Below are 20,702 nucleotides of genomic sequence, written 5' to 3' on the forward strand. Positions count from 1 at the left end.
ACAGAACGATTCCATGGCCCTGCAAAATGCTCTCAGTCCCCTTTTTAGTCAATCCCTTGTCTGCAGAGTCTCATCTGCTATTACTGGGAGTATCATGTTAAATTTTTCATTTTGGATGTTATTTTTTCATTGTTAGGAGATCCATTTGGATCTTTTTCGAATCTCACACTTTCTTTTAATCATCGTGTTCATGTTTTCTTTTCTTTCATTTTTTTTTTATTTTTTGAGCAAAAGAATAGGTTTTTAAAAAAATTACATGCTTTTTTTTTTTATATAAACTGTTCCTTTCCCCAGGATATTGTGTTCAGAGGGTATACAATTTGAATGGGAGTCATTTTACCATGAGAAGTGATTACGTGAGGAAAAATTGTTAGTAGTCTCAGGAAGTAACAATTTAATAGCACGAGCCACTTGGTATAGATTATTGCACTTGTGTCTTTTCCTACAAAGCATAGAAAAATGTATTTTCCTGTAGGGGAATTTTGAGTAAGTTTTTTTGTTTTCCTCACAATTTGCCAGTCTTCACCTGAATGAGACTTTCTCTTATTCAGGAATAAGAGTGTGGAACCCTGATCACATGAATGTAGATCAAGTGTATTGTCTCATGGGTCACTATTGCTCTGTACAATTAAAAAAAAAAAAGAGAAGAACCCTTTTTCTTCTTGGACTTCATTTTGGATAGTTTCTATTGCTATGTTCAAGTTTACTGAACTTTTGCATTATTATATGCTTTTTCTTCCAACCAGTAAATATTTTTTTCATTTCAGATATATTTTTTATCTCTAGAACTTCCATTTGTGTCTTTTTTGTATCATCTACTTCTCACTTCATCATATTTTCCTTACATCCCGGCCATGATTATAATACAGTAGTCCCCCCTTATCCATGGAGAGATAGGTTCCAAAGCTCCTAGCGGATGCCTGAAACCATGAATAGTACCAAACTTTCAGCTTGTCACCTAAAGGAAGCACTTTATGACTCCTCTTTGGCATGTTTGAATTGACGGCATCACAACTCTTGCACTTTGGGCCATAAGGAGTTAAAATAAGGGTGACTTGAACACAAGCACTATAGTACTGTGACAGTGGCTCTGATAACCGAGACGGCTAGTAGGTGACTTATGGGTAAATAGAGTATAGAGAGTGGTAATCTGGACAAAAGAATAATTCTCATCCTGGATTGGACAGTGAAGATTTCATCATGCTACTCAGAATAGTGCACAATTTAACACTTATGAATTGTTTATTTCTAGAACTTTCCTTTTAATATTTTCAGACTGTGGTTGACTGCGGGTAACTGAAACTACAGAAAGTGAAACTGTAGATAAGGGAGGACTACTATATTTGTATTCGTAGTTTAAAAACCCTTGATGGCTAATTCCATTTCTATCATTTTTGGATTTCTTGCTATACGTTAATTGTTTTTCCTTCTTTTTTGCATGGCTGGAACTTTTTGACTGAGTACTGGACGTCATGAATTTTACATGGTTAAGTGTTGGATTTTCTTATATTTTTATAAAGAGTGTTGGGCATTTTATGGCAAGCAGCTAAGTTACTTGCATTTGGTTTAATTTCCTTTGTGTTTTATTTTTAAATTCTTTTGGGATTGGGCTAAATTAGTCTTTACTCTAAATCTAAGTGAGGTGTATTTTTAAGGCGTGGCCTCCCTGGAACATCTATTAAATGTCCCGTATATTCAGTGAGATTTCTTTATTTTATCTGATGAGAACCTGAAATAGTACCAACCCTTGTTTGAACTCTGGGAAATTGTGTATGTACAGTTCTCTGGTGATTGTTCTTTTCCTGGAAGTCATTCTTGCCTGGCCTTGTGGATTTTCACTCTACACAGGCAGACTGGCCTTCAGTTAAAGGCTCCAGGGGACCCCACGCAAATTTCTGATTCCTTCTCAACATGGCTTCATCCTTTCATGCATTCTACATCACATAGATGCCTTGGACTCCTCAAAATTTATGTCTTTGACTCTTCAACTCAGCAAGATAACCAAGTTCTGTTTGCATTTTATCTCCTTGCATTGAAGTCCAGGAAGTTCTTCTAAGCAGAAAGCCTTGCCTTATTTCTTTTCTTCTTCTCAAGAAGAATAGTCTTGCACTGCTTGTTGTAGAATGTCTGAAAATACCTATTTTCTATATTTGGTCCGTTTATTTAGTTATTTATGACACGATGATAGTTCTGGATCCTCCCAATGTAGCTTTTTAATATTATTTTTTTAATGTAGAATAAACATTATTAGAGTTGTAGATTCATTTTGTGATCAAGTTGTTTTTTAATGACATGGATTTGATTTACATAAACGGGGTCTCAATTTCACTTAATAGAAGTAAGGTCATTGACTTCTTATGGTTTAAAACATAAAATCATTTTAGTTGTAATTCAGTGGTTATCAGTACTCTCAGATACAATACATTCTGCACCTCATTAGAAATAATAGTAGTTTTGGCATTAATATGGAAAAAACATTTTGCTGAATTATTACAGTGATAAATCCAAAGCTCACAAATCAGAAATTGGGGCAGACTTGAGTCATCATTAGAATTAAAACTACACATTTTGGAAACTAACTAAAGAAGTTGGTATTTCTGTTTCTTTTTCTGCATTCCTGGTTTGCTTGCCTTAAATGATTTATGCACATGAATATTCACCAAACAATCAAGGTAGACTGTGTCCCAACCACGAATAAGTAATTACCTGGTGTCTAAGGAAATCTGGCAGTGAGTGAGACTAAACAAGGATAAATATCTAGATAGCACTGAGTTTATGAGTTAGGAGAAGAGTCTGTTAGTGTCCCCATCAATGCTTATGGCTCCCGGCTTTAGCACACTCGGGATGGCCCACCCAAAGATGTGTCTTCTGCTGATATAGTCACCTTGCCATAAACCTTTAGTGCCAGAAGGAATTTTATAATCAGTGTTGTCATTCATTTTATAGTAGAGTTAATGAGTTTTTGGTGCCCAGGAGGCTGCTATTGTTGCTTGGTGCCTTCTGGCTGGAAGGGAAGATACGTTCTTGGTATACTCACAACCCAGATGCATTTTTTTTCATAAAAATCATTCACAAATGAGAGTGAATACAGTTGCAAAGAAATTATTGTACCTCAGTCTGCCTATATTAGGGACTAAATTGGCTTTCGGGTTGGATGAAGAACTTGGTTTCTGAGATAATATGAGTTGCAAATTATAGGGGGTCCTTGTTATCCCACATTCATTAGAGGAGTCTCTACAGTTATGAGGTTGCAGGATGCATTGGGAAGCCAAAGTCAGAGGGAAGCGAAAACCATCAAAGCCTGAAAATATTCACTAATGATCTGACCACTTGAGAAATTGGGCCTTAGAATAACAACTGTCTCCGCTAAACACTAGACTATTTCTCAGCTCATCACATTGGAGCCTTTTGTGGCCTGTCTCTTGCCGATGTTCGGATGTTGTTACCATACAACAGTAATACAAATACAAAAGCTTTAGGAACTTATAAAGTTGATGAAAGTAATGTTGGAGAATTGTTGGAATCATACCCACAGTTTTGAACAATGAGAGTCTAGCAGAGTTAAACTGATGAATAATCGAAGGAGAAAAATCTAGTATAGGCGAGGCCAGCCTATATTCCTAGGCAGATGATGATTTGATTATCAGAGGACTAAGGGAAACCTGGGGGAAATTAATGATGTCCTAGACTTTTTTCTAATTACTTTCTTTATGACCCTACTGAAAAAACAATTGTAAATATCAAGATATGAACATATTTTATTAGGCTACCTTGCAATTTGTTTGAAAAATAATAACACCTCCTTGAAAAAAAAACTCATGCAATTTATCTTTTTTTTTTTTTAAATTGAGGCATAATTATAATTTTGCCTAAATTTTGTTAAATGTAATATAAATTTATCTTGTATAAGTTTTCGTTTTATTATTTAAGTTCTTGTCAAGCTGGTTTTATATTTAGTGTGAAATTTTGGTCCCCGTTTTTAAAGGATTCACTTGAATTGGCCTTTCACCAACTGTGTGACTATACCTTTATGCAAGAGAAATTTGGTATTATAGTCCTTTAAGGAACTGAGGACCAAAAGAAAATGCCCTTCGTAATTTTTCTAGTATGAAAACTTGAAGATCTTTGAGAGGAATACTTATCTATCTGGAGGTCTCCAGAAATGCAAATTATCTGTAAGAGACTGGTTACATTAATGGACATCAGTTATAATAACCCAGAATTCTGATCTGAAAGCCCTTTCAGGCCATCTGTATGGCAAGAAAAGGAAGACCTTGCAAATCTTAGAACCTAGAAGGTGGTCCTGTTGTGGCCCTGCCGTCTCCATCCTCATCTCTCCCTTCTCTCTACTCTGAGTGTATCACCTCCTCCACTCTGATTTCTTTTCCTTACACAGGGCACTCTCTTTCCTGACCTTAAGATATTCTGGTAGCAACAGCAATCATCCTGATAATTGTCTGAGTATGTCATTCAGCTTTGGATATTCACAGCCAGATGGAAATTATCCATGTTACTATCTTTAGGTACAAATATAGTCACGTGTCTTTTATTTTGTTTCTCCAGTGACATAATGGAGCCATCATTTCCCTCATTAAGCAGGACGTTCATATTTCTTGCTTTCGATCTCCTTTATCCCCACTCCCACAGTTACTTAAGCATCCTGGAGACTTATTCAGTCCAAAAGGTCTGTCATGTCCCCAAATGCCAGTAGGTGAAGAACTAGAAAGTCTGATTACTCTGTTGTGGCCTTCAGTTTATGGTAGCCATGATTTATTTTCAGGTCTGCAGTGGTCACATTGTTGAAAATAGAACTGTGCCGTCCAACTTGTCATTATCTGATGCTTTAAGGATGCCCTTTCTTCGAATCTAGATCGGCCAGGTGTTGATGGCACCATTGGTGCAGATTTATTTTTAAGTTTATGTTCATATGTTCAACCAAATGATCCTAGAGCCCAATCACTGTGCAAGAAGGGCTGTGCGTGCAGGCTCCGCCATCTCTGTTCCCTCCACTTGGTCCAGGAGTTGAGTCTGGGTTATCAGTCCAGACTCCTCATTTCTTCCCGCTGGTGTCCCCTTTGGGACCCTAGGGATCCTTTCCTACTGACTGAGCCTTCCAATCGATTAGATAATTTCTAATACAATCTCAAAAAGGTAGCTTTCCTGGCAGTGAAGGAAACCACAAAATCCGTGAACTTACAAAGAATCATCTAGTCCAAATCCTTTATTTTAGAGATGAAGAAGAAAGAAATAAAGGCAAGGGCTCAAAAAATAGTAGCTGACATCAGTAAGAGATCTGGATCTACGGTGGCCATGCTACCCTGAACGAGCCCGATCCCATATGATCTTGGAAGCTAAGCAGGGTCAGGCCTGGTTAGTATTTGGATGGGAGACCATCTAGGAAGACCAGGTGCTATAGGTGTAAAAAATAAAAAATAAGAGATTGTAAGCTGACAAGGTCCTTGCAATCTGTGAAGTCAACTGAGAGTTGCCTTCTGCATAAAAAAAAAAAAAAAAAAAAAAAAAAAAAAGAAAGAAAAAAAGAAAAAAGAGATCTGGAAGCAGAAAACCCCAATTTTAGTGTTCTGCATCTATTAGTTTAATTATATCATGCCACGATCAATGAAACTCCTCCTGGAAAGCTTTATCTTATATTTTGTTAGCCTGAAGAATGATTATAACAAGCCACGCGCTTCTTGGAATTGTGGGGCCATCCTTTTATATGTCCTGCTTTGTAACTTACCATGGGAACTTTAGGTGGTAGCTGGATATTGAAGCTACTTTCATAAAACACACTTTTTATACCATTTTTTAAAAATTATTTTTCAAAGGTCAACCAACATTTTCTTTTTTAAAAAAGGAGAGGGAGTAATGAAATATAGAATTGTCATATATGTTTATGTCTGCAAATGCTTATATAGTAACTCAGCTATTCTTTGAATATCATTGTGTTGAGTGGATTCCTCTAAGACCTCTGATTCCATGAGTTGGGCCCAAACCACTGAGGTCACATTCAGATGGCAGATTGAAACTCTCGATGGAATTTTTGTACCCTGATACCTCTTTATGTGTCTTCACGTAGAATCTTATTTCCAGTTGGTTCTTTGCCCTTTCTCCTCAGGCTGTGTAGCTAGTTTCCTTCCCTTATCTCAGACCTGTACCTTTCCAAGGCTGAAAACACTACAGCAAAACCTAGTTCGTAGGTCCAGACCTTCAGCTGCTGTTTTGTCACATTGCCTCTCCTGTGGAACTTCTGCAAATTTACGAATGTGCATACACAGAGGTTTCTGTGAGGTGTGAGCAAACCACAGAAAGATCTAGTACTGCTTTCCTTCTCATGAATAGTTCCTACCACCTTACGGTGGCCTGACAGAACACGAAAGCGGGCCACTCAAATGACTCCTCCCTGAACTCCCAGCATGCCTTTCCAAATCCTCTCTGAACCGTCGGTTCCCCCAGACCGGTAGTAGGGGACCTTTAGACTATCCTGCTAAAAAATGTTCAGTTTGCCTCATTATGTACCCTGCTACATTTCTTGCCTTGGAATCCAGCTCAGAGCCTGGGCACACGATAGACGTTCAGGGAATATGGGTTGAATAAAAAAGATAATAAATTAGTGACCCAATTGGATGAAGAACTTTGTCCTGGGCTAAGAGAGAAAGGTAGGAGGCAGTGAGTGAAGGTGGGTGAGGGTTGGGTGTGCCATAGGCAAATAGGAGTGTTGGGAGTGGTTAACGTTGATTTCATAGATGAATTAAGACTTTTGATAACCCTGTAAATACACTACTGTAACGTTATATAAATCACACACTTAGCTTGTAGTTATAAGGTGCTAAAATAACTATGAAAAAATGAGTCCGTCAATCAAACGGTTGTATTGCCTGCATGAAAGCCAAACAACAAACTTGTCTGACTTTTTTCTCCTCTGAATTGACCTTTTGTTTTGTGACACACCACTGTAGTACGAACTGCCAGTTTAAGGCCATGCTTGACTGTCTAGTGATTACAGCATTCTGCAGGTCCCTGTGTGAACAAGGAAGCAAAGGAAATTTGCTAAGCCACAATGCTGGCTCAGCACACACTTGTTAAAGTCGGTGATTGAGGTTGTTTAATCATCGAGATTATCAGGTGGTTGTTTCTTTTTCCAAAGCATTATACAGGGGTCAAATGGAGAAAGGAGTAGAATAAATGTGGAAAGTAGGTTCTACGTTGTGATCTCACCAATTTAAAGACAACTTTTTTTCGACTCGTTGTAGGGAAAGACACATTTATGTACCTGTGTGATATGTACTTACTCAAAGACTCCTCGTACGTAAGCTGAACAGTGGCCCCCAAAGGCATCTAGCTTTTAATCCCAGGCACCTGCGCATATGCTACCTTACATGGCACAGATCCTCCTCATCTCTCTCCTCCTCCCTCCCCACTCCTTTTCCCTTTCCTTTCCCTACTCACTCCTGTTCCCTTCTCTTTCTTCCTCCCTTCTCCTCCCCCCTTTCCCACTCTAACCCCTTCCGCTTCCTCTTACTCCCTCTTCCTTTTCCTCCACTCCCCCTCTTCCCTCCTCCCTCCTCCTTTTCACTTTCCTCCTCCTCTTCCTCCTTTGCTTGTAGCCGCTATTCACGCATGGGACATTCCAGCATTTCCTTGAGTGCTGCTGGGCTGACGGGCAGCAACACCAAGTGGAGCCTGCTTTGCATCCCCCACCTCCAGCAGGCGAGCAGGCAGGCAGGCAGGCAGCATCTTTACAATGCCGGATGAGAAGTTTCCTGCTATAACACCTGTTCACACCCACCCTTCGTGGGGCAAAATCCAGGATTCTGGGACTTTTTTTGAAGTCTCTCTCTAAGAGCAGCCGTGTTAGCTTCCTAGGACTGCTGTAACAAATTACCAAAACTGAGTGGCTTAAAACAACAGAAATGTATCCTTTCGGGCCAGAAGTCTGAAATCAAGGTGTCAGCAGGGCCTTGCTCTCTCTGAAGGTCTGGAGAAGAGTCTGCTCCATGCCTTTCCTCTAGCGTCTTGTGTCTGCCCGCCATCCTTGGCATTCCTTGGCTTGCAACTGCATGGCTCCAGTCTCCGCCTCCATCATCACGTGGCATCCTCCCTGTTTGTCTGTGGTTGTGTCTCTTTTCTTTTTATAATGACACTAGTCACATTAAATTAAAGACCCACCCTAGTCAAATATGATGTCATCTTAATTTACATCCTAATTATATCTGCAAAGACCCTATTTCCAAATAAGTCTCCATTCATCAGTTCCAAGCATTAGGACTTCAGCATATCTTTTTGGGGAACATAATTCAATCCGCAAGCATCCTCTTTCCACAGGGGTTTGCTCTCATCTCTCTCAGACGGGGTTGACCCTTGGGATGGTCCTCGATCCCAATGGCTGTTCAGACGAACTCAGGTAAAAGGAAGCTTGTGATAAGAAAATACGTTAAAAATAAGTCAATAACACCCTGGGACAGGACACTATTAGGCTGGTCTGGAGCTGGAAGGAGAGTCTGATCTCGGGAGGTGCTGGGCACCTCAGCAGCCAGAAGTGTGGGATCCATTTCTGTGCCCTGCTGTGAACAAACCTCAGCCCAGCTTTGGATGTAGCCTCATAGCAAAAGCGACTTCCAATCTCTTCTTACTGACTTCGCTCCCTGCTCCCACTGCGGCTTGTTTCTTCTGATATGGCTTTAGGCTTGGTTCTACCTCATGACTTTCCAGCTGCATGGCTGACCATGAACTCACACGTTCTTGCCATGTTTCTTAGTTCTCATGCTGTTATGGACTGTTTGTGCACCCCTTCCCCCACTAACCCTGAATGTGATGGCATTTGGAGGTAGGGACTTTCGGAGGAGATTAGGTTCCAATGAAGTTAGGGCCTCATCACGGGATTAAAGAAAGACACCAGCGCCCTCTCTCTCTCTGCCGTGTAAAGACACAGTGGGAAGGTAGACTCACTAGCAATCGAATCTGCAGGCGCCTTGATCTTGGACTTCAATCCACAGGAGTCCTTTAGAGGTCTGGAAGCCATATGGAGCCACAGCCTCCAAAACTGTGAGAAAAAAATGTCTGTTGTTGAAGACCCTCAGTCTGAGGTATTTTGTCACAGCAGCCTGAGCCAACGCGGACGTGCACCTCATGAAGCGATCCTGTGTGATTCAGGCCCTCTGTCTCAGGCAGGCCTTGTGAAGGTCAGGCCTGGGATGTTAGCTGTGTGTTAACCTCCTCAGGTCTCAGGTGCGTGTGTGCGTGCGTCTTTGTGTGGTAATGTGTGTGTGTGCGTGCGTGTGTTGCATTTTAATAAGAGGTGGTAGTCTAACGCAAAGGGCTTTCTCTGTATTGGTAGCATTTGAAACTTGACCGCAGGCAGCTGAGACACCCCAAGGCTTCTTCAAACACAGCAATGAAGTCACCTCTGCTTCTTTTGGGGTGGAGCGCCCACCAGATTAGGGACCTCGTGATCTGCGTACTAGATTAGGGAACTCAGAGGCATTCTCCACATTCTTATGGGCAACTCCGGGGGTGTTAGATGGCCCTCTGTGCTGGGGCAGAGAGGGCTGTGCCTCTGGGACACAGGGCTGGTGCACTTATGGACGGAGAGAATACTTACAGACAGACCCAGGACACTCACGGTAGTGCTGTCCCTAAGTGTGAAGGCCAGATTCCCGCATTTATGCTTGTTAGTTTTGTCCTATTTTTTAAGCCTCTGAAGCACACATGCTGTTTCATGAAGAACAGAGGCAGCCAACATATGGCTTCTAGACCTCTTTTGTTAAACCTATGCCGACTCGGAGATGTAACGGCTCCTCCTCAAGTGTAAAGAAACTCTTTTGCTCATGTAGCTGAATTTTCAGCACCAACCAGGTCTGGTTTCAAGCCTGGCAATAAAACAACCTTTCTCACCATTTCATAGGGTGGATCTCTCTGGTATATTTCAAGGACGCAGAGTGAGCTGAACCCGCTAATATTTCTGGAGATGAAATGAATAGGCGTAAATTCGGCCTCCCCAGCTCAAGAGCACCTTGCTTGCCTTCGTGGAGTCACAGCTGTGGAAATGTTTTAGATCCTTTTGCTTCACAAGAAAGCTGGACTACGACAGGATATGGAAATATGAGTCAGACATATTTGGGAGGTAATCGACTAAGCTACGACATATATGTCTATAAATCTTTAAAAGTCATTGATGGGAAAGAGCTTATTTACTCAAATCTTCCCATTTTAAAGAAAGTTCTTCGCAGTACAGTTTACATGTGTTTCAGGTTCCAAAATAAACAGAACTGAGAGTTTCAAACTGCCGGAAAGAAGTAAAGCATGTGGCATTTAATGAAAATTTACGTGGACTCACGGAAAATAGGCAGTAAAGGCTTAAATGGAGGTGGGGGTGGGGGGAAGAGAACTCACAGTAGTTAAATGACTGTCTAAGACCACTCTGCTGGGCTCTCTGAGAAATACAAAAAACAGAAGTGACAGTGCTGGTCTTTTAGGCACTGACAGTCCAGTTGGGGAGATAAGATGTAACTCAGGGAAGAATTAAACAGCATTAAAGTGTTTAAGTGACATATTAAAAGAGAGCAGTGGAAGAACTATTTCGTGACTGTCCCGGGCTAACTGCCAAAGCCATGCTATTCACAGTCATTGCTCTGCATTGGAAGGGAGGAGTCGTAGGTTCAGGCTGTGATGGCCAGAGAAGAAAGGGACTCAGCCATGGGGTGGGTAGGAGGTTAGCAGACGAAAGGATGGGGGTCTTTCCAGGTGGGCAGAATGAGTAGGCAGAGAGCAAAGAGGGGGAGTTGAAAGATGTGCTCTGGAGAAGCAGAAATTGTGTTGGGATGTTGGGAAAACTCAGGCATTTGGACTTCATGTTTTACAAGTACTCTGAGAGAAATGGGATTGAAAAAAATCTATTCTACAAAGTCTGAGTTTTATAATAACTGCTGATAATCTGGGCTTACTTACTACAGAGGTGTCTAAATGCATATTTATTGTAAAACCTCAAATTGAATATTGTATAGAGCAATACTGAGATATAAACCATTAAAAAACCCCAGAATTTTAAAAGCCAATTCTTGTACAGTTTTTCAGATAGCACTTTTTGTCAGGCCTTTTCTTTTCTTTTCTTTTTTTTAAGCATAGAGGGAAGTGTTCCTTGTCCAAAGTAGTTTGAAATATCTCACGTAGGAAGGTTTCTCAATGAGAAAACAATTATGTAATGATACTCATGTTTGCCTCACTTCAGTATACTTCAGTTTATTAGAAATAATGCCCCTAGCTGAGGGAACCTCCCGGAAATCTTTCCAAGCCTAAGACAGAACGTCAGAATGTTACCAAAAAGGAAGAAAACTGATAGTTTTATAGTTAAGGCTTTGTTTCTATTTATGAAAGGTCAAGGGGAGTGAAGCATGGCTGCCTTTTACTCATCCACGTTAAACTGGCTTCTAGCAGACAGACCTCATAAAAGCCCCACAACCCGTGGAAACCGTTTGCCATCCAGATCCTGTGGTATTGTTCTTCTCCCAGTTAACTTTGCGAATGATTCGCACAGAGTTTGCCAGTACCACAAAGTGAGGGGTGTAAATGGCGCCTCTGGGGTGTGGCCTTGGTGTCTCTTGGAGTTTCTGCTCATGCTGGCACAGCACGGAGATGACTCAGTGGGCTTCCACTGTCCCCAGAAGGCATTTAGGCTATTTGCCCAAAAGCTAAGCCTGGTCAGCCTCAGAGCTCTGCCCCGGCCCTGCCCTTTTAGGAAGGCAGAGATCACTGACAAAGCCCATTGAAATGGAAGTCCATGCCCAGAAGTTCATCTTTTAGTGATGAATGCACCCCATTGTGAATCCATATGTCTTTGCTGCCCGTGGCTGTTCTGTAAAAGGCCTAATTGAAAGGATTTAAGTGTGATGGAGTTGCTGCTGCATTCTGGAGGAGCAAGAATGGAGAACCAGGAGGTCTTCCAGGCCCCAGTCAGAGGAGACTAGAGCCTGACAACAGGGTGTTTGTGGAGGGGGATGGGAAGAGGTGAGCAGGAGTAGCAAGACACAGTTCACAGAGAAGAAAAGGTGAGCAAGTAGAAAGAACGAGTTCCAGAGGCCCCCGCTGGAGATGGGGTAACGATGCGGGGAGAGACGAGAGTCAGGCTGAGAGCACCTGCACAGGTGCTTCTATGGAGGCTGTGCTCCTTTACTTCCCTTTTCTGAATCATCCCTTCCTCTATCACAGGTGTCTGGCACCCGAGCTTCGGTATGTAAATCATGTCCTTGATTTTCTGATGCTTTGACTTGTGCAGTTTGATGACTCTGGAGGAACTGACTCTTCCAGGGCTGGTCAGTTCCCAGAGATGGCAAACAACTCATCCACAAATGCACTTTTCCCAAAACAAACCAATTAATCCAGATCCATATCCCAATACTTCCTTTATTGGGCTCTCACGCTCTTGGAAAGGGTGAGTAACAGACTATCTTTTCAGTGGTAATCATCTCTTGATCTGTTGGCCTGACCATACCTGAATAATACGAAAACCTATTAAAACATTCGATTCCAAAAAAATGTCATAAGTCAGGACTCTGTGCAAGTTATCTTTGTCCTTAAGCCCCCATACTCCTCAATCATCCTTCTTCTAGTTCTCTTCTCTCTCTTAGCACTAGAGACTTCATCTAGTTGATAAGTAAGTCAATTAAGTGAAAATTAAAGTGTAATTAAGAGTTAGCAGGTAGGAAAAGTACCTAATATTATCTTTGAAATTATAGATTCAAGGCTGAAGTGAAGTCTAAAGAATCTATTTTCTTAGATATGCATTGTTTGGCCTGGGAGTAGAAACTAGGTGAAATTAAGAAGTAGATTTTAGATCCAGTGACCTAGAAAGATCCAGGCCATGAATATGTCAAGCTTGGGTGGCAGTCTTGAGAGATGCAAGGACAAGAAAAGTCTAGCATGTTTCGATCACTGTGTGTTAAGCTAGTCCAAGGACTTTACGACCCACTTAATTCTCCAACGAAACTCTGAGGAAAATGTCATTATTTCATTGCAAAGATAAGAAGACTAAGGCACACAGGTGCTGAGTAACTTATCTAATAAGGTCACACAGCTAGCTAAGTGACAGAGATGGGGTTCCAGTTGAGGCTTTGAGGTTCCAGAGGCTGTGCTTCCAACCACTTTGCTGTCTCGCATAGTACAACGAGCCCCATTTGGGGAGCCAGACAGACCTATGTATCAATGGGACCCTACCAATTATTCGTTGTGTGACTTTGTTAGCAACTTGGCCATCTATGGTGTAAGGGTTCATTTACAATAAAAGGGTGAGAGTACTTATCCAATAGGGCTGTTATGAGGGTGAGATAAGATGACAATCACAAAATGAAAGCACTGAACACTATGGCATGTAAATAAGCAGGGCCGACATTGAGCCTCTATGCTCTGGTATGCTCATAGTGGTTGTTAAAATTTGAAATACACCCACTTGCGTTGGCGATGAGCTGTTTCCCTGAGACTCTCTCTTCACCATGGCTTCTGTTGTTCTAGGCACCCAGGTTGGGCCTCCAGGATGCCCTTCACAGCATCGGAGCTGGTGTCCCTTCTGGTCAGTTGGTGTCCATGCCATTCTGGTTGCTAATCTGGTTGCTAGAATATCACCACTATAGGCAAAAGCAGAAGGGTTGCCCTCTGGCCTTCAGAAGAAGACCTCAGTCCCTGGGTGGGGACCAGCCAAAGCAGGATGCTCGCTCTGGGCCCTTTGCCACTCTTTTATGTGCTTAGGGATGAAAGAGAGAAAGAAAAGGAGCTGCAGTTTTTCCTCCTTCCTCTCCTCCCCTCTCCTGATCCTCATCTTTGAAAGTGACCTCTTAAGGGGCAAGATCATGGACTTAGACCCTTAGCAAAAAATGAAGATGTCCATGTTTATGAAAATATTATTCCAAAGTGGATGTATGCCACATTAAGCTGACCTGGCAGACGAAATCATCTTTCTCTGGGCTTCCATTTAATCATACGTGGCCTCTCTGAACTGTAACTGTTCATAATGATAAGGGCCACTGCTTGAAAACACCCGGCCACAAATTCTATCTGTCTTGGGACCACCAGGACATTCGCATTTACTATCAGTCTGGCTACAATTGGTTTTGATTAGATCTTTTGAAAATATATCTGCAGTTCCCCATGAGCTCTGCCAGAAAGCCGGGAGGCATCTTAACAATCACATTTGAGCTGTGGCTTGGAGCATGGTTAGGTTACTTTGGAGTTTGAGCCAGGGTTTTATGCACTTTGCTGTGGGAATTTGGAAGAAGATTTCTGAGATCTGGCAAACTCAGCTAAAGATAGTTCATAAACCATATTTATCACACCACTTTCAGAGAGAAACACCTGAATTGTATTTCCTTTCGTTTATAACTGTGCAGCTATCCATGTAACTCTTCATATGTAGTCTTGCTTGCTTTCTCAAAAACCCTGTATACTGCCCCATTTTACAGATGAAGAAAATAAAAGTTAGAGACATTGAGTTCCTCGCTCACAGATGGAATAAAAATAAAGTCTTTCTATGTGACATTCTGCCCTTCACCAAATTGCTTTGAACCAAGGAATCATAAATAAATCAATTAATATTTCCTAGGAAGTAGGAATCCCTTTAAGTCATTTCGACTTTATTGTTAACGATAGCATTGACTAACCTTATCCACATCCTCAATAAATTGAAAAGCTAAGATGTTTGGACAGTAAGTTTGTATGTGAAGGCTTGTCATTTACAAGCATCGTTAAGAACTAGAGAAGGACTCAGCGGTCATCTAGTCCAGTTTTGCCCAAAGTATTTGTTTCAGGATGTTAGTAGATATGCATTAAAAGAATTTCATTAGCAAATAAAGTTCAGAACAATGATTTAGACAGTTGGGCAGCAGGTGTGTTTACTGTAGGACTGTCAGGGATTTTAATAAACTGCTATGTTTGTGACCAGGAGTATGCTGCCAAATGTTTAACAACCAGTTCTCTGGAGAAAAACCCTCCTTTGTATCCTCTGCTGATTTCTGTGGTGTTAATATTCCCAGCACGGTCAATTTTAAGTGCCTAATGCAACATCAATGATTGTGAAGGCGGAATGAGATGCCTGGTAGCATACATAAAAGTAAAACATAGTAGCATAATTTAGGAAGTATTGTTTTGAGTAATTATTATCCTCGTTTTTAACATAATTTATTTAACTGTAAGTTATATTATTTAATTTTTAGTAATGACCATTTTAACAATTGGCCCACAACATTCTAAAAATTTAACGGTGAAGTTTTGCAAGCTGAAACACTCATGCTCCAGCACACCACTGCTTAGGATTCCCAGTGGGGTTGGGTGGGTGGGGGTATATCATGTGGTATTCTCCACAATTACTTGACCCAGGACCCTTTAGTCAGGTAGTATTTGTGTCCTGTGGAGTGCATTTCAGAAACTGCTGATCTCGTTCAATTTCGTCATTTTTTCTCCCTTCATTTTCTTCATTTTCAAAGCCTGTGTGATTTCCTGGCTTCTAGCTGGGAGCTTAACATGCCACATTGCCACTTAATTCAATTCAATAAATATTGACCAGACTCCTGTTACGTATAAGAGATTGTGCTAGTACTGCAGAGAATTCTAGGTGAACAAGAGTTCCTGCCTTTGGAGAAAAGTTGCAGGACAAATCTACAAAGAACTACAGAAGAAGGCAACATACGATGAGTGCCGTAGGGAAGGTACAAGCAAATAACTTAGGGCGTCCAAAGCCTAACAAAATCATATCCAATTGTCAATGTTATGATGGGAAACAGTCAAGTCCAAAGTGAGGCCTGAGACTCAGCAGGGCCTCTTGCCTAGAGCTGGAAGAAGTACAAGTAAGAGAGAGTGGCCAACATGTGTTCTTGTTCAAAGTGTATCTATTCGCTCCTTCCGTACTTCTTCAGCAGACAAGGATGGGAGGTCCTGAGGCAAGGCCTGTGAAGCCAATCTATCTTCTCAAACATTTGCGTTTTTCAAAATTACTAGCTAGTCCAAGTGTTTGTTTCCATACTAGTTAGCTATTTGGATTAGATTCTCTTCTGTGAACTGTCTACATGCCCACTTTTCTACAGGTTCCCCCTGCCAGTTTGCTGGGGTTTCTTGTGTTTTCTATCATGTATTTAAAATACATGTATTTAAAATACTTTCTCCCAGTCTATTTCATCTGTTTCATTTGTCTAGATTGTCTTGCGGAGGTAATATGGTGTACTGTGCTATTTCTACTATGAGCATGTATCACCTTTATCATTATAAATGTCATCTATCTATCTATCTATCTATCTATCTATCTATCTATCATCTATCATTATCTATCTATATCTATCATCTATATCTATCTATACTTGAAAAAAAAAAGAGAAATGTAAAGATGTCACAAAGCCAAAACAAAGAGCTTCTAATTTCAAAAGTGTGAGAAATCTGACCTAATGTATCACTTTGTTTTATAAACAATATTTGTCTTAGTTCAGGCTGCTGTAATAAATTACCATAGATTGATTGGCTTAAAATGCAAGCATTTATTTTTCACAGTTCTGGAGGCTGGCTGGGACAATCAGAGTACCAGCAGATCTGATGCCTGGTGAGGGCCCACTTTCTGGTTGCAGATGCTGTCTTCTTGTTGTACCCTCACATAGAGGGAGAACCATCTCTCTTCTTTTTCATATGAGGACACTAGTCCCATCTTGTAGACCCCACCCTCATGACCTAATTATCTCTCAAAGGCCTCATCTCCAGATACCATCACATTAGGGCTTCAACATATGAATGTTGGTGGGGTGCGGCGGGGTGGGGGTGGGGGGCACAAACATTCAGTCCATAGCAATGTTGTATTTCAATGAAATGAAATGAAATGGGTTTTCTTTACTCTTATATCATCATTTATAGGAGTGCTTAAAAATTCAATATAGTTTTCTTAAATTATTCTTATAGATGGATTACCTAAGCTAAGAAGTTACAGTAGCTCAACCAAGATCCTATAGTGAGTTAACGCATCCTTGAGGCCTGATTGACCACTGTCACCTCTGGGGGGGTTTGTTCATCAAAAGACACATCACAGAAGTAATAGTGCTTCTCATTCCTCAGTCATTATTCAGATAATCTTTGTATATCTGTCTCAAGAGGAAAAACCCTATTAAGGGCCATGAAGCGGCCTGTATTTGGTTTGAAATCATTCCATTTATCTTTCCTTTTATGGACCATTCAAATTGGTAGCCATTGGTCACTTATTTAGATGGCTTAGTAATCAATGGAATTTGATAATTTTAGTGGCCTTCCATTAGAAAGAATTGTATAACATTCCATGAAATAATAGTTTTGCATTGCATTCTTGGAACGGGCTTAGAAGCCAGCCACAGAGTGAAAGCAATGGGAAGCATGCATTTGGAATAGGCAGACTTGCAAAGCCATATTCCTGAGGTCTGGAGGCCAGGATTTGGTGGTTGAATACACAAACTACGGAGTGCTTCAAAACAGGGTGCCGAAGGAGCTCTCATTTCCAGCTTCGATTTACGTTCTGTTCAAACAAAAACCTTGCTTCCTGAATGTCGTTTTGGCTTAATTTCAGCAGAGTAGCCATTCTTAATCCAAAGCAATCAAGAAGAATTTGTTCAGTGGTCAAACGACATTTTTCTGAATGCTTGGAAATCACAAGGTCCACTCTTGCAAAATATTCTCTAGCAAACAGGGCAGAAAAATGAATAGACATGCCAGACTCTGGTAGGTTGAGCATCAATGGCCCTGAAACTGATTTTCTTGATTTTCTCAGCTGTGAAATAGAAACATAATACAACTTTTTGCTGAAGTCTGAAGTTGTACTTGTGTGTGTGTGTGTGTGCGCGCACGCACGTGTGTGTGTATACATAATTTATCCACTTTACAAATTGCCATTCTAGCCTAGTCCAAAAGTGGCAGATATAACTTTGGATAACTCTCAGTTTTTCAAAAATATATTATTTACTATCTCCTATGCTTCCAAAGCACTTTGTCCATATTTTCACTAATGTATTCATCACATTCTATTATAATTAGTCATTTGTCTCTCTGTTTTTCCAAGATAGACTTTGAGTTCTTTGTGCACAGAGTCTGTGCCTTCATCTTTATATTCTCAAAGCCAAATGCAATGCCTGATATATATTAAACACTATATATGTATAAAGAATAAAGATGAAAGCCGATAACTAAAGTCTACCTATATTCTGATGATGCAATTATAAGATGCTTTGAAAGATTAAATATATCATTCATCATATTCAAAATAGATGTGTGATAGAATGTTAGGAAAAAAGATTCATCGTTATCTTTAGATTTTGAACAAAATTGAAGGCAATTTCTGTTCCAATCATTTATTTCCTAAATTCCTGGCCACAAGGTGCTTGGAATATCAAAGATCGTGCTCGTCTGCTTGATTTAATAATGTATCCCTAAAGCTCTTAGGGCTATTAATAAGGTCACAGAAAAAGACAATGGCACAGATCAATTTAAATTCTATGTTTTCATTCACAAATCTTTTCTAAAGGAGAAGACATCGTTTTGAATTCTTACCTACCTTGAACCATTATTCTGAGTAATTTAAGTTTACTGAATATACATTTCCTATTTCAAATTAATTTAATATACAGAATAGACAGTACCAATTATATACTTAAATTTCCATTATACTCACTACTCATTTATATAATAATAACCATAAAGGAGAATTTACATACTAATGGCATATTCATAGGCTTACATGTCAAAAAGGACATTTACTTCTAATGAGAGGTAAAACATCTTCATTTTTCAAGCCAGTGGGGAAGAACTAATTTGAATTGATGGGACTTTAGGAATGGATCTTTAGACAGTTGGATATAATGGTTACTATTTTCAGAGAGTTGGGAATAATTGGTTGATAATTTCTAATAGAGAATCCCTCAGTTGAATGAGTAAGTTTTCTTAATCTAAGATTCAATACCAACAATACTGTGCTGCTTGCTCATCAAGATTTGTGGTTGGGGGGTGGGGAAGTGCAGTGGGGGGAGGAGTAAGACATCACTGTAATGATGACATCATCTATGAAAAAACTGTGTAAGGCTATTCTCTCACATGGACCAGTACTTGAGGACCTTAAGGAGAGAAGGGTGGGCTTGGGAAATGGAGCAGGGAAAAGGGGACCTGGTTCTAGGGAATCAGCCGGATGTCCTTTATCCTCAAATTTGGGGGTGGTTGGTTTGAAAAATGGGAGGAACACTGTGAGTGTCAGCCTTGAATTTCCATGAGGGACCAAGGACTCCACCCAACATAAAATGATGCTTTGTGGTGTGATGTGTGCTTTGACATTCCCGCTGCACTGCAATTCTGTTTTGCTAAGATTCTGGTGATCTTCTGGATGAGAACATTAAACTGTTTGTCTTTTTAGGTAATGTCTGCCAAGCTACTGTCATCTCATGAGCAAGATTATTTGCCCCGCCTCAAGACACCACTAAGGTTAGGAGATCTGCAGAATATCCAGATAGGCAGAGTCGAGGATGAGCTTCCAGAACTGGTCTTAGCTGGGAACAGGGAGAGTGTGCATCTCCATTACAGTCTCAGTCACATCCAAAAACTTGAAGTAACTTGGATAGTTACTTGGATAAGTTTCTTGCACCTGAAGAAATCTCATTAGCATTCATTTTTGTATCCTCATGTCTTGGCCCCATTCCTGGTGTCTAAATTGTATTGGTTGGCTGAAACTGAATTAACTTTAACAGACCTTCCTGAACTATTTTTGCTTCTTGGTTAAAGGGATGAAACCTGAGACACCCCTCAAGCAGAGGAAATGTTGGTGTTGCTACAGATTATGGCAAAGATATTTTAATTAAACAGTGTTTTAAGGTTTTAGTCCTTTACTTCACAATAACTACTATGAAGCAGGTAAGTAGCTTTGGTTGTATAATCCAGCTGAAGGAGTTTCCCAAATTCTCAGAGGCTATGTGGGCATTCAAATTAAATTTAGCTGCTATGCTTCAAAGTCTTGCACAAAAAAAAAAGAAAAGAAAGGAAAAAAAAAAGGATGTCAAAACTTCCCCTCAATTTTTCTGACTGAGATTGTTCAAATTAGCATAATTCAAAAATAGCATTTTAGATCACTTCTTAAAATTGGTTATCTCAAGATTGGTATCACTATAGAGCTAAAGCTAAACCTGTTGTCTGTTTTCTTCTGGAACCCCTGGAACAGTGCCTGGTACTCACTACCAGTTGAATGAGAGAATGTTAGTTTTTTTTTTTTTTTAAATTAAAGTGTGTATGCTTATCTGATACTCTCCAAAATATCCCATTCGGAGTTGCTAGGTTAGAAGGCTGCACACTTATTCCAATGATTCTGCCATTATTCTAATCCTTTTTGGAATTCTTTTATTGGAATTCTTGTTTTAGACCAAAGCATGTGGTTCTGAAGCATTTATTGGTGGTAAACTTTGGTTTTGTGAGAGCATCTGTTATTTAGAAAATGCAAAAGGCATCTGGAGTCCGGTCTGGTAAATAAACTGAGTAATCTAACTTTTTAATCTCATTCATATGTAATTAGAAACTAACAAGACTAATTTTCTGATGCATTTCATAAATTATGTTTGAGAGCAATTCCAAACAGGAATTCCACAGATGTTTTGAAGATTGGTGGCACCACTGGAATAAGTATGTAATCTAGGTGGGTAACCACCTTAAATGGAATTGCATTCCTCTTATGCTTCTTAAAGCTA

General features: G+C 40.3%; 1 long non-coding RNA gene and 1 pseudogene across 1 annotated transcript; both read left to right on the forward strand.

Annotated features, from left to right (window-relative positions):
- The first annotated feature begins 5,300 nt into the window (after positions 1-5,300).
- Positions 5,301-5,419, forward strand: LOC120589434 (uncharacterized; annotated as a pseudogene).
- Positions 5,420-8,941: 3,522 nt separating this feature from the next.
- On the forward strand, positions 8,942-19,937 carry LOC120589423 (uncharacterized). The gene is made up of 4 exons (XR_005649486.1): positions 8,942-9,228; positions 9,905-10,123; positions 19,385-19,452; positions 19,750-19,937. It is a non-coding gene; the product is annotated as an uncharacterized LOC120589423 (long non-coding RNA).
- The last annotated feature ends 765 nt before the right edge of the window (positions 19,938-20,702 follow it).

The sequence above is a fragment of the Pteropus medius genome, unplaced genomic scaffold (genome assembly GCF_902729225.1).
Source record: "Pteropus medius unplaced genomic scaffold, Ma_sr-lr_union100, whole genome shotgun sequence".
NCBI classification, from domain to species: domain Eukaryota; kingdom Metazoa; phylum Chordata; class Mammalia; order Chiroptera; family Pteropodidae; genus Pteropus; species Pteropus medius.